This window comes from Hydractinia symbiolongicarpus, chromosome 7 (genome assembly GCF_029227915.1).
Source record: "Hydractinia symbiolongicarpus strain clone_291-10 chromosome 7, HSymV2.1, whole genome shotgun sequence".
NCBI lineage: Eukaryota > Metazoa > Cnidaria > Hydrozoa > Anthoathecata > Hydractiniidae > Hydractinia > Hydractinia symbiolongicarpus.
Genome location: NC_079881.1, coordinates 21590986 through 21603261, shown reverse-complemented (window position 1 = coordinate 21603261; position 12276 = coordinate 21590986). Strand labels below are relative to the sequence as shown.

Here is a 12276-nt window from a genome sequence, read left to right as displayed (position 1 = left end):
CCCATCTCGCCTTTCCCTTGTGCCACTTAAACAGTTTTCATATTCATAGCCGAACTAAGACAAGTGTCCGTTGTCGTCGTGAGAGTAAGGGCCAGTGCCGCAACGAGCGCTTTGTCTCCACCACTGATTCGCCATTTACACCTAGAATGCCCACCGTCTGCGGAAGTGACCAGTTGCGTTGAAAAGAGGCGATGCATAATGTGTCCTGCTTTACACGAAAGGGTTCTTCTCCATCCGGAAGCGAGCAAACAAGAATTTTTGCGCTTTTCTTGCATTCGACGCAGTCTTCGTGAGCTCAGCAGATTTCTATTTTTAGGCATGGTCCCAGTGGGAACCTCCAAATATTGCAACGCCGGCGATGTTTCACGCCGTCATGCGGGATATTGGGAAAAGTTTTCAATTAGCAATCACCACGCCTCGGTTAAACCTCATTGGCTATGGTAATGCCACTGCGCAAAGCTAAGCCAACAAGAGCGGCAACCATCGCGTGCTTCTTTAACGTTATCGATTGCTTGTGGTTACGGCATTTTGGTCCCCATCTCGCCTTTCCCTTGTGCCACTTAAACAGTTTTCATATTCATAGCCGAACTAAGACAAGTGTCCGTTGTCGTCGTGAGAGTAAGGGCCGGTGCCGCAACGAGCGCTTTGTCTCCACCACTGATTCGCCATTTACACCTAGAATGCCCACCGTCTGCGGAAGTGACCAGTTGCGTTGAAAAGAGGCGATGCATAATGTGTCCTGCTTTACACGAAAGGGTTCTTCTCCATCCGGAAGCGAGCAAACAAGAATTTTTGCGCTTTTCTTGCATTCGACGCAGTCTTCGTGAGCTCAGCAGATTTCTATTTTTAGGCATGGTCCCAGTGGGAACCTCCAAATATTGCAACGCCGGCGATGTTTCACGCCGTCATGCGGGATATTGGGAAAAGTTTTCAATTAGCAATCACCACGCCTCGGTTAAACCTCATTGGCTATGGTAATGCCACTGCGCAAAGCTAAGCCAACAAGAGCAGCAACCATCGCGTGCTTCTTTAACGTTATCGATTGCTTGTGGTTACGGCATTTTGGTCCCCATCTCGCCTTTCCCTTGTGCCACTTAAACAGTTTTCATATTCATAGCCGAACTAAGACAAGTGTCCGTTGTCGTCGTGAGAGTAAGGGCCAGTGCCGCAACGAGCGCTTTGTCTCCACCACTGATTCGCCATTTACACCTAGAATGCCCACCGTCTGCGGAAGTGACCAGTTGCGTTGAAAAGAGGCGATGCATAATGTGTCCTGCTTTACACGAAAGGGTTCTTCTCCATCCGGAAGCGAGCAAACAAGAATTTTTGCGCTTTTCTTGCATTCGACGCAGTCTTCGTGAGCTCAGCAGATTTCTATTTTTAGGCATGGTCCCAGTGGGAACCTCCAAATATTGCAACGCCGGCGATGTTTCACGCCGTCATGCGGGATATTGGGAAAAGTTTTCAATTAGCAATCACCACGCCTCGGTTAAACCTCATTGGCTATGGTAATGCCACTGCGCAAAGCTAAGCCAACAAGAGCGGCAACCATCGCGTGCTTCTTTAACGTTATCGATTGCTTGTGGTTACGGCATTTTGGTCCCCATCTCGCCTTTCCCTTGTGCCACTTAAACAGTTTTCATATTCATAGCCGAACTAAGACAAGTGTCCGTTGTCGTCGTGAGAGTAAGGGCCAGTGCCGCAACGAGCGCTTTGTCTCCACCACTGATTCGCCATTTACACCTAGAATGCCCACCGTCTGCGGAAGTGACCAGTTGCGTTGAAAAGAGGCGATGCATAATGTGTCCTGCTTTACACGAAAGGGTTCTTCTCCATCCGGAAGCGAGCAAACAAGAATTTTTGCGCTTTTCTTGCATTCGACGCAGTCTTCGTGAGCTCAGCAGATTTCTATTTTTAGGCATGGTCCCAGTGGGAACCTCCAAATATTGCAACGCCGGCGATGTTTCACGCCGTCATGCGGGATATTGGGAAAAGTTTTCAATTAGCAATCACCACGCCTCGGTTAAACCTCATTGGCTATGGTAATGCCACTGCGCAAAGCTAAGCCAACAAGAGCGGCAACCATCGCGTGCTTCTTTAACGTTATCGATTGCTTGTGGTTACGGCATTTTGGTCCCCATCTCGCCTTTCCCTTGTGCCACTTAAACAGTTTTCATATTCATAGCCGAACTAAGACAAGTGTCCGTTGTCGTCGTGAGAGTAAGGGCCAGTGCCGCAACGAGCGCTTTGTCTCCACCACTGATTCGCCATTTACACCTAGAATGCCCACCGTCTGCGGAAGTGACCAGTTGCGTTGAAAAGAGGCGATGCATAATGTGTCCTGCTTTACACGAAAGGGTTCTTCTCCATCCGGAAGCGAGCAAACAAGAATTTTTGCGCTTTTCTTGCATTCGACGCAGTCTTCGTGAGCTCAGCAGATTTCTATTTTTAGGCATGGTCCCAGTGGGAACCTCCAAATATTGCAACGCCGGCGATGTTTCACGCCGTCATGCGGGATATTGGGAAAAGTTTTCAATTAGCAATCACCACGCCTCGGTTAAACCTCATTGGCTATGGTAATGCCACTGCGCAAAGCTAAGCCAACAAGAGCGGCAACCATCGCGTGCTTCTTTAACGTTATCGATTGCTTGTGGTTACGGCATTTTGGTCCCCATCTCGCCTTTCCCTTGTGCCACTTAAACAGTTTTCATATTCATAGCCGAACTAAGACAAGTGTCCGTTGTCGTCGTGAGAGTAAGGGCCAGTGCCGCAACGAGCGCTTTGTCTCCACCACTGATTCGCCATTTACACCTAGAATGCCCACCGTCTGCGGAAGTGACCAGTTGCGTTGAAAAGAGGCGATGCATAATGTGTCCTGCTTTACACGAAAGGGTTCTTCTCCATCCGGAAGCGAGCAAACAAGAATTTTTGCGCTTTTCTTGCATTCGACGCAGTCTTCGTGAGCTCAGCAGATTTCTATTTTTAGGCATGGTCCCAGTGGGAACCTCCAAATATTGCAACGCCGGCGATGTTTCACGCCGTCATGCGGGATATTGGGAAAAGTTTTCAATTAGCAATCACCACGCCTCGGTTAAACCTCATTGGCTATGGTAATGCCACTGCGCAAAGCTAAGCCAACAAGAGCGGCAACCATCGCGTGCTTCTTTAACGTTATCGATTGCTTGTGGTTACGGCATTTTGGTCCCCATCTCGCCTTTCCCTTGTGCCACTTAAACAGTTTTCATATTCATAGCCGAACTAAGACAAGTGTCCGTTGTCGTCGTGAGAGTAAGGGCCGGTGCCGCAACGAGCGCTTTGTCTCCACCACTGATTCGCCATTTACACCTAGAATGCCCACCGTCTGCGGAAGTGACCAGTTGCGTTGAAAAGAGGCGATGCATAATGTGTCCTGCTTTACACGAAAGGGTTCTTCTCCATCCGGAAGCGAGCAAACAAGAATTTTTGCGCTTTTCTTGCATTCGACGCAGTCTTCGTGAGCTCAGCAGATTTCTATTTTTAGGCATGGTCCCAGTGGGAACCTCCAAATATTGCAACGCCGGCGATGTTTCACGCCGTCATGCGGGATATTGGGAAAAGTTTTCAATTCGCAATCACCACGCCTCGGTTAAGCCTCATTGGCTATGGTAATGCCACTGCGCAAAGCTAAGCCAACAAGAGCGGCAACCATCGCGTGCTTCTTTAACGTTATCGATTGCTTGTGGTTACGGCATTTTGGTCCCCATCTCGCCTTTCCCTTGTGCCACTTAAACAGTTTTCATATTCATAGCCGAACTAAGACAAGTGTCCGTTGTCGTCGTGAGAGTAAGGGCCGGTGCCGCAACGAGCGCTTTGTCTCCACCACTGATTCGCCATTTACACCTAGAATGCCCACCGTCTGCGGAAGTGACCAGTTGCGTTGAAAAGAGGCGATGCATAATGTGTCCTGCTTTACACGAAAGGGTTCTTCTCCATCCGGAAGCGAGCAAACAAGAATTTTTGCGCTTTTCTTGCATTCGACGCAGTCTTCGTGAGCTCAGCAGATTTCTATTTTTAGGCATGGTCCCAGTGGGAACCTCCAAATATTGCAACGCCGGCGATGTTTCACGCCGTCATGCGGGATATTGGGAAAAGTTTTCAATTAGCAATCACCACGCCTCGGTTAAACCTCATTGGCTATGGTAATGCCACTGCGCAAAGCTAAGCCAACAAGAGCAGCAACCATCGCGTGCTTCTTTAACGTTATCGATTGCTTGTGGTTACGGCATTTTGGTCCCCATCTCGCCTTTCCCTTGTGCCACTTAAACAGTTTTCATATTCATAGCCGAACTAAGACAAGTGTCTGTTGTCGTCGTGAGAGTAAGGGCCAGTGCCGCAACGAGCGCTTTGTCTCCACCACTGATTCGCCATTTACACCTAGAATGCCCACCGTCTGCGGAAGTGACCAGTTGCGTTGAAAAGAGGCGATGCATAATGTGTCCTGCTTTACACGAAAGGGTTCTTCTCCATCCGGAAGCGAGCAAACAAGAATTTTTGCGCTTTTCTTGCATTCGACGCAGTCTTCGTGAGCTCAGCAGATTTCTATTTTTAGGCATGGTCCCAGTGGGAACCTCCAAATATTGCAACGCCGGCGATGTTTCACGCCGTCATGCGGGATATTGGGAAAAGTTTTCAATTAGCAATCACCACGCCTCGGTTAAACCTCATTGGCTATGGTAATGCCACTGCGCAAAGCTAAGCCAACAAGAGCGGCAACCATCGCGTGCTTCTTTAACGTTATCGATTGCTTGTGGTTACGGCATTTTGGTCCCCATCTCGCCTTTCCCTTGTGCCACTTAAACAGTTTTCATATTCATAGCCGAACTAAGACAAGTGTCCGTTGTCGTCGTGAGAGTAAGGGCCAGTGCCGCAACGAGCGCTTTGTCTCCACCACTGATTCGCCATTTACACCTAGAATGCCCACCGTCTGCGGAAGTGACCAGTTGCGTTGAAAAGAGGCGATGCATAATGTGTCCTGCTTTACACGAAAGGGTTCTTCTCCATCCGGAAGCGAGCAAACAAGAATTTTTGCGCTTTTCTTGCATTCGACGCAGTCTTCGTGAGCTCAGCAGATTTCTATTTTTAGGCATGGTCCCAGTGGGAACCTCCAAATATTGCAACGCCGGCGATGTTTCACGCCGTCATGCGGGATATTGGGAAAAGTTTTCAATTAGCAATCACCACGCCTCGGTTAAACCTCATTGGCTATGGTAATGCCACTGCGCAAAGCTAAGCCAACAAGAGCGGCAACCATCGCGTGCTTCTTTAACGTTATCGATTGCTTGTGGTTACGGCATTTTGGTCCCCATCTCGCCTTTCCCTTGTGCCACTTAAACAGTTTTCATATTCATAGCCGAACTAAGACAAGTGTCCGTTGTCGTCGTGAGAGTAAGGGCCAGTGCCGCAACGAGCGCTTTGTCTCCACCACTGATTCGCCATTTACACCTAGAATGCCCACCGTCTGCGGAAGTGACCAGTTGCGTTGAAAAGAGGCGATGCATAATGTGTCCTGCTTTACACGAAAGGGTTCTTCTCCATCCGGAAGCGAGCAAACAAGAATTTTTGCGCTTTTCTTGCATTCGACGCAGTCTTCGTGAGCTCAGCAGATTTCTATTTTTAGGCATGGTCCCAGTGGGAACCTCCAAATATTGCAACGCCGGCGATGTTTCACGCCGTCATGCGGGATATTGGGAAAAGTTTTCAATTAGCAATCACCACGCCTCGGTTAAACCTCATTGGCTATGGTAATGCCACTGCGCAAAGCTAAGCCAACAAGAGCGGCAACCATCGCGTGCTTCTTTAACGTTATCGATTGCTTGTGGTTACGGCATTTTGGTCCCCATCTCGCCTTTCCCTTGTGCCACTTAAACAGTTTTCATATTCATAGCCGAACTAAGACAAGTGTCCGTTGTCGTCGTGAGAGTAAGGGCCGGTGCCGCAACGAGCGCTTTGTCTCCACCACTGATTCGCCATTTACACCTAGAATGCCCACCGTCTGCGGAAGTGACCAGTTGCGTTGAAAAGAGGCGATGCATAATGTGTCCTGCTTTACACGAAAGGGTTCTTCTCCATCCGGAAGCGAGCAAACAAGAATTTTTGCGCTTTTCTTGCATTCGACGCAGTCTTCGTGAGCTCAGCAGATTTCTATTTTTAGGCATGGTCCCAGTGGGAACCTCCAAATATTGCAACGCCGGCGATGTTTCACGCCGTCATGCGGGATATTGGGAAAAGTTTTCAATTAGCAATCACCACGCCTCGGTTAAACCTCATTGGCTATGGTAATGCCACTGCGCAAAGCTAAGCCAACAAGAGCAGCAACCATCGCGTGCTTCTTTAACGTTATCGATTGCTTGTGGTTACGGCATTTTGGTCCCCATCTCGCCTTTCCCTTGTGCCACTTAAACAGTTTTCATATTCATAGCCGAACTAAGACAAGTGTCTGTTGTCGTCGTGAGAGTAAGGGCCAGTGCCGCAACGAGCGCTTTGTCTCCACCACTGATTCGCCATTTACACCTAGAATGCCCACCGTCTGCGGAAGTGACCAGTTGCGTTGAAAAGAGGCGATGCATAATGTGTCCTGCTTTACACGAAAGGGTTCTTCTCCATCCGGAAGCGAGCAAACAAGAATTTTTGCGCTTTTCTTGCATTCGACGCAGTCTTCGTGAGCTCAGCAGATTTCTATTTTTAGGCATGGTCCCAGTGGGAACCTCCAAATATTGCAACGCCGGCGATGTTTCACGCCGTCATGCGGGATATTGGGAAAAGTTTTCAATTAGCAATCACCACGCCTCGGTTAAACCTCATTGGCTATGGTAATGCCACTGCGCAAAGCTAAGCCAACAAGAGCGGCAACCATCGCGTGCTTCTTTAACGTTATCGATTGCTTGTGGTTACGGCATTTTGGTCCCCATCTCGCCTTTCCCTTGTGCCACTTAAACAGTTTTCATATTCATAGCCGAACTAAGACAAGTGTCCGTTGTCGTCGTGAGAGTAAGGGCCAGTGCCGCAACGAGCGCTTTGTCTCCACCACTGATTCGCCATTTACACCTAGAATGCCCACCGTCTGCGGAAGTGACCAGTTGCGTTGAAAAGAGGCGATGCATAATGTGTCCTGCTTTACACGAAAGGGTTCTTCTCCATCCGGAAGCGAGCAAACAAGAATTTTTGCGCTTTTCTTGCATTCGACGCAGTCTTCGTGAGCTCAGCAGATTTCTATTTTTAGGCATGGTCCCAGTGGGAACCTCCAAATATTGCAACGCCGGCGATGTTTCACGCCGTCATGCGGGATATTGGGAAAAGTTTTCAATTAGCAATCACCACGCCTCGGTTAAACCTCATTGGCTATGGTAATGCCACTGCGCAAAGCTAAGCCAACAAGAGCGGCAACCATCGCGTGCTTCTTTAACGTTATCGATTGCTTGTGGTTACGGCATTTTGGTCCCCATCTCGCCTTTCCCTTGTGCCACTTAAACAGTTTTCATATTCATAGCCGAACTAAGACAAGTGTCCGTTGTCGTCGTGAGAGTAAGGGCCAGTGCCGCAACGAGCGCTTTGTCTCCACCACTGATTCGCCATTTACACCTAGAATGCCCACCGTCTGCGGAAGTGACCAGTTGCGTTGAAAAGAGGCGATGCATAATGTGTCCTGCTTTACACGAAAGGGTTCTTCTCCATCCGGAAGCGAGCAAACAAGAATTTTTGCGCTTTTCTTGCATTCGACGCAGTCTTCGTGAGCTCAGCAGATTTCTATTTTTAGGCATGGTCCCAGTGGGAACCTCCAAATATTGCAACGCCGGCGATGTTTCACGCCGTCATGCGGGATATTGGGAAAAGTTTTCAATTAGCAATCACCACGCCTCGGTTAAACCTCATTGGCTATGGTAATGCCACTGCGCAAAGCTAAGCCAACAAGAGCGGCAACCATCGCGTGCTTCTTTAACGATATCGATTGCTTGTGGTTACGGCATTTTGGTCCCCATCTCGCCTTTCCCTTGTGCCACTTAAACAGTTTTCATATTCATAGCCGAACTAAGACAAGTGTCCGTTGTCGTCGTGAGAGTAAGGGCCAGTGCCGCAACGAGCGCTTTGTCTCCACCACTGATTCGCCATTTACACCTAGAATGCCCACCGTCTGCGGAAGTGACCAGTTGCGTTGAAAAGAGGCGATGCATAATGTGTCCTGCTTTACACGAAAGGGTTCTTCTCCATCCGGAAGCGAGCAAACAAGAATTTTTGCGCTTTTCTTGCATTCGACGCAGTCTTCGTGAGCTCAGCAGATTTCTATTTTTAGGCATGGTCCCAGTGGGAACCTCCAAATATTGCAACGCCGGCGATGTTTCACGCCGTCATGCGGGATATTGGGAAAGGTTTTCAATTAGCAATCACCACGCCTCGGTTAAACCTCATTGGCTATGGTAATGCCACTGCGCAAAGCTAAGCCAACAAGAGCGGCAACCATCGCGTGCTTCTTTAACGTTATCGATTGCTTGTGGTTACGGCATTTTGGTCCCCATCTCGCCTTTCCCTTGTGCCACTTAAACAGTTTTCATATTCATAGCCGAACTAAGACAAGTGTCCGTTGTCGTCGTGAGAGTAAGGGCCAGTGCCGCAACGAGCGCTTTGTCTCCACCACTGATTCGCCATTTACACCTAGAATGCCCACCGTCTGCGGAAGTGACCAGTTGCGTTGAAAAGAGGCGATGCATAATGTGTCCTGCTTTACACGAAAGGGTTCTTCTCCATCCGGAAGCGAGCAAACAAGAATTTTTGCGCTTTTCTTGCATTCGACGCAGTCTTCGTGAGCTCAGCAGATTTCTATTTTTAGGCATGGTCCCAGTGGGAACCTCCAAATATTGCAACGCCGGCGATGTTTCACGCCGTCATGCGGGATATTGGGAAAAGTTTTCAATTAGCAATCACCACGCCTCGGTTAAACCTCATTGGCTATGGTAATGCCACTGCGCAAAGCTAAGCCAACAAGAGCGGCAACCATCGCGTGCTTCTTTAACGTTATCGATTGCTTGTGTTTACGGCATTTTGGTCCCCATCTCGCCTTTCCCTTGTGCCACTTAAACAGTTTTCATATTCATAGCCGAACTAAGACAAGTGTCCGTTGTCGTCGTGAGAGTAAGGGCCAGTGCCGCAACGAGCGCTTTGTCTCCACCACTGATTCGCCATTTACACCTAGAATGCCCACCGTCTGCGGAAGTGACCAGTTGCGTTGAAAAGAGGCGATGCATAATGTGTCCTGCTTTACACGAAAGGGTTCTTCTCCATCCGGAAGCGAGCAAACAAGAATTTTTGCGCTTTTCTTGCATTCGACGCAGTCTTCGTGAGCTCAGCAGATTTCTATTTTTAGGCATGGTCCCAGTGGGAACCTCCAAATATTGCAACGCCGGCGATGTTTCACGCCGTCATGCGGGATATTGGGAAAAGTTTTCAATTAGCAATCACCACGCCTCGGTTAAACCTCATTGGCTATGGTAATGCCACTGCGCAAAGCTAAGCCAACAAGAGCGGCAACCATCGCGTGCTTCTTTAACGTTATCGATTGCTTGTGGTTACGGCATTTTGGTCCCCATCTCGCCTTTCCCTTGTGCCACTTAAACAGTTTTCATATTCATAGCCGAACTAAGACAAGTGTCCGTTGTCGTCGTGAGAGTAAGGGCCAGTGCCGCAACGAGCGCTTTGTCTCCACCACTGATTCGCCATTTACACCTAGAATGCCCACCGTCTGCGGAAGTGACCAGTTGCGTTGAAAAGAGGCGATGCATAATGTGTCCTGCTTTACACGAAAGGGTTCTTCTCCATCCGGAAGCGAGCAAACAAGAATTTTTGCGCTTTTCTTGCATTCGACGCAGTCTTCGTGAGCTCAGCAGATTTCTATTTTTAGGCATGGTCCCAGTGGGAACCTCCAAATATTGCAACGCCGGCGATGTTTCACGCCGTCATGCGGGATATTGGGAAAAGTTTTCAATTAGCAATCACCACGCCTCGGTTAAACCTCATTGGCTATGGTAATGCCACTGCGCAAAGCTAAGCCAACAAGAGCGGCAACCATCGCGTGCTTCTTTAACGTTATCGATTGCTTGTGGTTACGGCATTTTGGTCCCCATCTCGCCTTTCCCTTGTGCCACTTAAACAGTTTTCATATTCATAGCCGAACTAAGACAAGTGTCCGTTGTCGTCGTGAGAGTAAGGGCCAGTGCCGCAACGAGCGCTTTGTCTCCACCACTGATTCGCCATTTACACCTAGAATGCCCACCGTCTGCGGAAGTGACCAGTTGCGTTGAAAAGAGGCGATGCATAATGTGTCCTGCTTTACACGAAAGGGTTCTTCTCCATCCGGAAGCGAGCAAACAAGAATTTTTGCGCTTTTCTTGCATTCGACGCAGTCTTCGTGAGCTCAGCAGATTTCTATTTTTAGGCATGGTCCCAGTGGGAACCTCCAAATATTGCAACGCCGGCGATGTTTCACGCCGTCATGCGGGATATTGGGAAAAGTTTTCAATTAGCAATCACCACGCCTCGGTTAAACCTCATTGGCTATGGTAATGCCACTGCGCAAAGCTAAGCCAACAAGAGCGGCAACCATCGCGTGCTTCTTTAACGTTATCGATTGCTTGTGGTTACGGCATTTTGGTCCCCATCTCGCCTTTCCCTTGTGCCACTTAAACAGTTTTCATATTCATAGCCGAACTAAGACAAGTGTCCGTTGTCGTCGTGAGAGTAAGGGCCAGTGCCGCAACGAGCGCTTTGTCTCCACCACTGATTCGCCATTTACACCTAGAATGCCCACCGTCTGCGGAAGTGACCAGTTGCGCTGAAAAGAGGCGATGCATAATGTGTCCTGCTTTACACGAAAGGGTTCTTCTCCATCCGGAAGCGAGCAAACAAGAATTTTTGCGCTTTTCTTGGATTCGACGCAGTCTTCGTGAGCTCAGCAGATTTCTATTTTTAGGCATGGTCCCAGTGGGAACCTCCAAATATTGCAACGCCGGCGATGTTTCACGCCGTCATGCGGGATATTGGGAAAAGTTTTCAATTAGCAATCACCACGCCTCGGTTAAACCTCATTGGCTATGGTAATGCCACTGCGCAAAGCTAAGCCAACAAGAGCGGCAACCATCGCGTGCTTCTTTAACGTTATCGATTGCTTGTGGTTACGGCATTTTGGTCCCCATCTCGCCTTTCCCTTGTGCCACTTAAACAGTTTTCATATTCATAGCCGAACTAAGACAAGTGTCCGTTGTCGTCGTGAGAGTAAGGGCCGGTGCCGCAACGAGCGCTTTGTCTCCACCACTGATTCGCCATTTACACCTAGAATGCCCACCGTCTGCGGAAGTGACCAGTTGCGTTGAAAAGAGGCGATGCATAATGTGTCCTGCTTTACACGAAAGGGTTCTTCTCCATCCGGAAGCGAGCAAACAAGAATTTTTGCGCTTTTCTTGCATTCGACGCAGTCTTCGTGAGCTCAGCAGATTTCTATTTTTAGGCATGGTCCCAGTGGGAACCTCCAAATATTGCAACGCCAGCGATGTTTCACGCCGTCATGCGGGATATTGGGAAAAGTTTTCAATTAGCAATCACCACGCCTCGGTTAAACCTCATTGGCTATGGTAATGCCACTGCGCAAAGCTAAGCCAACAAGAGCGGCAACCATCGCGTGCTTCTTTAACGTTATCGATTGCTTGTGGTTACGGCATTTTGGTCCCCATCTCGCCTTTCCCTTGTGCCACTTAAACAGTTTTCATATTCATAGCCGAACTAAGACAAGTGTCCGTTGTCGTCGTGAGAGTAAGGGCCGGTGCCGCAACGAGCGCTTTGTCTCCACCACTGATTCGCCATTTACACCTAGAATGCCCACCGTCTGCGGAAGTGACCAGTTGCGTTGAAAAGAGGCGATGCATAATGTGTCCTGCTTTACACGAAAGGGTTCTTCTCCATCCGGAAGCGAGCAAACAAGAATTTTTGCGCTTTTCTTGCATTCGACGCAGTCTTCGTGAGCTCAGCAGATTTCTATTTTTAGGCATGGTCCCAGTGGGAACCTCCAAATATTGCAACGCCGGCGATGTTTCACGCCGTCATGCGGGATATTGGGAAAAGTTTTCAATTAGCAATCACCACGCCTCGGTTAAACCTCATTGGCTATGGTAATGCCACTGCGCAAAGCTAAGCCAACAAGAGCGGCAACCATCGCGTGCTTCTTTAACGTTATCGATTGCTTGTGGTTACGGCATT

At 48.9% G+C, this 12276-nt stretch overlaps 23 non-coding genes across 23 annotated transcripts; all 23 read right to left on the bottom strand.

Moving 5' to 3' along the window:
• Window positions 1-322: 322 nt before the first annotated feature.
• LOC130650163 (U4 spliceosomal RNA) lies at window positions 323-461 on the bottom strand. The gene has a single exon (XR_008983562.1). It is a non-coding gene; the product is annotated as a U4 spliceosomal RNA (small nuclear RNA).
• A 395-nt stretch (window positions 462-856) lies between these two features.
• Window positions 857-995, bottom strand: LOC130650161 (U4 spliceosomal RNA). Its single transcript, XR_008983561.1, has one exon. It is a non-coding gene; the product is annotated as a U4 spliceosomal RNA (small nuclear RNA).
• A 395-nt stretch (window positions 996-1390) lies between these two features.
• LOC130650160 (U4 spliceosomal RNA) lies at window positions 1391-1529 on the bottom strand. Its single transcript, XR_008983560.1, has one exon. It is a non-coding gene; the product is annotated as a U4 spliceosomal RNA (small nuclear RNA).
• A 395-nt stretch (window positions 1530-1924) lies between these two features.
• Window positions 1925-2063, bottom strand: LOC130650159 (U4 spliceosomal RNA). The gene has a single exon (XR_008983559.1). It is a non-coding gene; the product is annotated as a U4 spliceosomal RNA (small nuclear RNA).
• Window positions 2064-2458: 395 nt separating this feature from the next.
• LOC130650157 (U4 spliceosomal RNA) lies at window positions 2459-2597 on the bottom strand. Its single transcript, XR_008983557.1, has one exon. It is a non-coding gene; the product is annotated as a U4 spliceosomal RNA (small nuclear RNA).
• Window positions 2598-2992: 395 nt separating this feature from the next.
• Window positions 2993-3131, bottom strand: LOC130650156 (U4 spliceosomal RNA). The gene has a single exon (XR_008983556.1). It is a non-coding gene; the product is annotated as a U4 spliceosomal RNA (small nuclear RNA).
• Window positions 3132-3526: 395 nt separating this feature from the next.
• Window positions 3527-3665, bottom strand: LOC130650048 (U4 spliceosomal RNA). Its single transcript, XR_008983453.1, has one exon. It is a non-coding gene; the product is annotated as a U4 spliceosomal RNA (small nuclear RNA).
• A 395-nt stretch (window positions 3666-4060) lies between these two features.
• Window positions 4061-4199, bottom strand: LOC130650155 (U4 spliceosomal RNA). The gene has a single exon (XR_008983555.1). It is a non-coding gene; the product is annotated as a U4 spliceosomal RNA (small nuclear RNA).
• Window positions 4200-4594: 395 nt separating this feature from the next.
• Window positions 4595-4733, bottom strand: LOC130650154 (U4 spliceosomal RNA). Its single transcript, XR_008983554.1, has one exon. It is a non-coding gene; the product is annotated as a U4 spliceosomal RNA (small nuclear RNA).
• Window positions 4734-5128: 395 nt separating this feature from the next.
• LOC130650153 (U4 spliceosomal RNA) lies at window positions 5129-5267 on the bottom strand. Its single transcript, XR_008983553.1, has one exon. It is a non-coding gene; the product is annotated as a U4 spliceosomal RNA (small nuclear RNA).
• Window positions 5268-5662: 395 nt separating this feature from the next.
• LOC130650152 (U4 spliceosomal RNA) lies at window positions 5663-5801 on the bottom strand. The gene has a single exon (XR_008983552.1). It is a non-coding gene; the product is annotated as a U4 spliceosomal RNA (small nuclear RNA).
• A 395-nt stretch (window positions 5802-6196) lies between these two features.
• Window positions 6197-6335, bottom strand: LOC130650151 (U4 spliceosomal RNA). Its single transcript, XR_008983551.1, has one exon. It is a non-coding gene; the product is annotated as a U4 spliceosomal RNA (small nuclear RNA).
• Window positions 6336-6730: 395 nt separating this feature from the next.
• Window positions 6731-6869, bottom strand: LOC130650150 (U4 spliceosomal RNA). The gene has a single exon (XR_008983550.1). It is a non-coding gene; the product is annotated as a U4 spliceosomal RNA (small nuclear RNA).
• A 395-nt stretch (window positions 6870-7264) lies between these two features.
• LOC130650149 (U4 spliceosomal RNA) lies at window positions 7265-7403 on the bottom strand. Its single transcript, XR_008983549.1, has one exon. It is a non-coding gene; the product is annotated as a U4 spliceosomal RNA (small nuclear RNA).
• A 395-nt stretch (window positions 7404-7798) lies between these two features.
• Window positions 7799-7937, bottom strand: LOC130650148 (U4 spliceosomal RNA). The gene has a single exon (XR_008983548.1). It is a non-coding gene; the product is annotated as a U4 spliceosomal RNA (small nuclear RNA).
• A 395-nt stretch (window positions 7938-8332) lies between these two features.
• LOC130649927 (U4 spliceosomal RNA) lies at window positions 8333-8471 on the bottom strand. Its single transcript, XR_008983340.1, has one exon. It is a non-coding gene; the product is annotated as a U4 spliceosomal RNA (small nuclear RNA).
• Window positions 8472-8866: 395 nt separating this feature from the next.
• On the bottom strand, window positions 8867-9005 carry LOC130650145 (U4 spliceosomal RNA). The gene has a single exon (XR_008983546.1). It is a non-coding gene; the product is annotated as a U4 spliceosomal RNA (small nuclear RNA).
• A 395-nt stretch (window positions 9006-9400) lies between these two features.
• On the bottom strand, window positions 9401-9539 carry LOC130650144 (U4 spliceosomal RNA). Its single transcript, XR_008983545.1, has one exon. It is a non-coding gene; the product is annotated as a U4 spliceosomal RNA (small nuclear RNA).
• A 395-nt stretch (window positions 9540-9934) lies between these two features.
• LOC130650143 (U4 spliceosomal RNA) lies at window positions 9935-10073 on the bottom strand. The gene has a single exon (XR_008983544.1). It is a non-coding gene; the product is annotated as a U4 spliceosomal RNA (small nuclear RNA).
• A 395-nt stretch (window positions 10074-10468) lies between these two features.
• LOC130650142 (U4 spliceosomal RNA) lies at window positions 10469-10607 on the bottom strand. Its single transcript, XR_008983543.1, has one exon. It is a non-coding gene; the product is annotated as a U4 spliceosomal RNA (small nuclear RNA).
• A 395-nt stretch (window positions 10608-11002) lies between these two features.
• On the bottom strand, window positions 11003-11141 carry LOC130650141 (U4 spliceosomal RNA). The gene has a single exon (XR_008983542.1). It is a non-coding gene; the product is annotated as a U4 spliceosomal RNA (small nuclear RNA).
• A 395-nt stretch (window positions 11142-11536) lies between these two features.
• On the bottom strand, window positions 11537-11675 carry LOC130649862 (U4 spliceosomal RNA). Its single transcript, XR_008983278.1, has one exon. It is a non-coding gene; the product is annotated as a U4 spliceosomal RNA (small nuclear RNA).
• Window positions 11676-12070: 395 nt separating this feature from the next.
• LOC130650140 (U4 spliceosomal RNA) lies at window positions 12071-12209 on the bottom strand. Its single transcript, XR_008983541.1, has one exon. It is a non-coding gene; the product is annotated as a U4 spliceosomal RNA (small nuclear RNA).
• Between the last annotated feature and the right edge of the window lie 67 nt (window positions 12210-12276).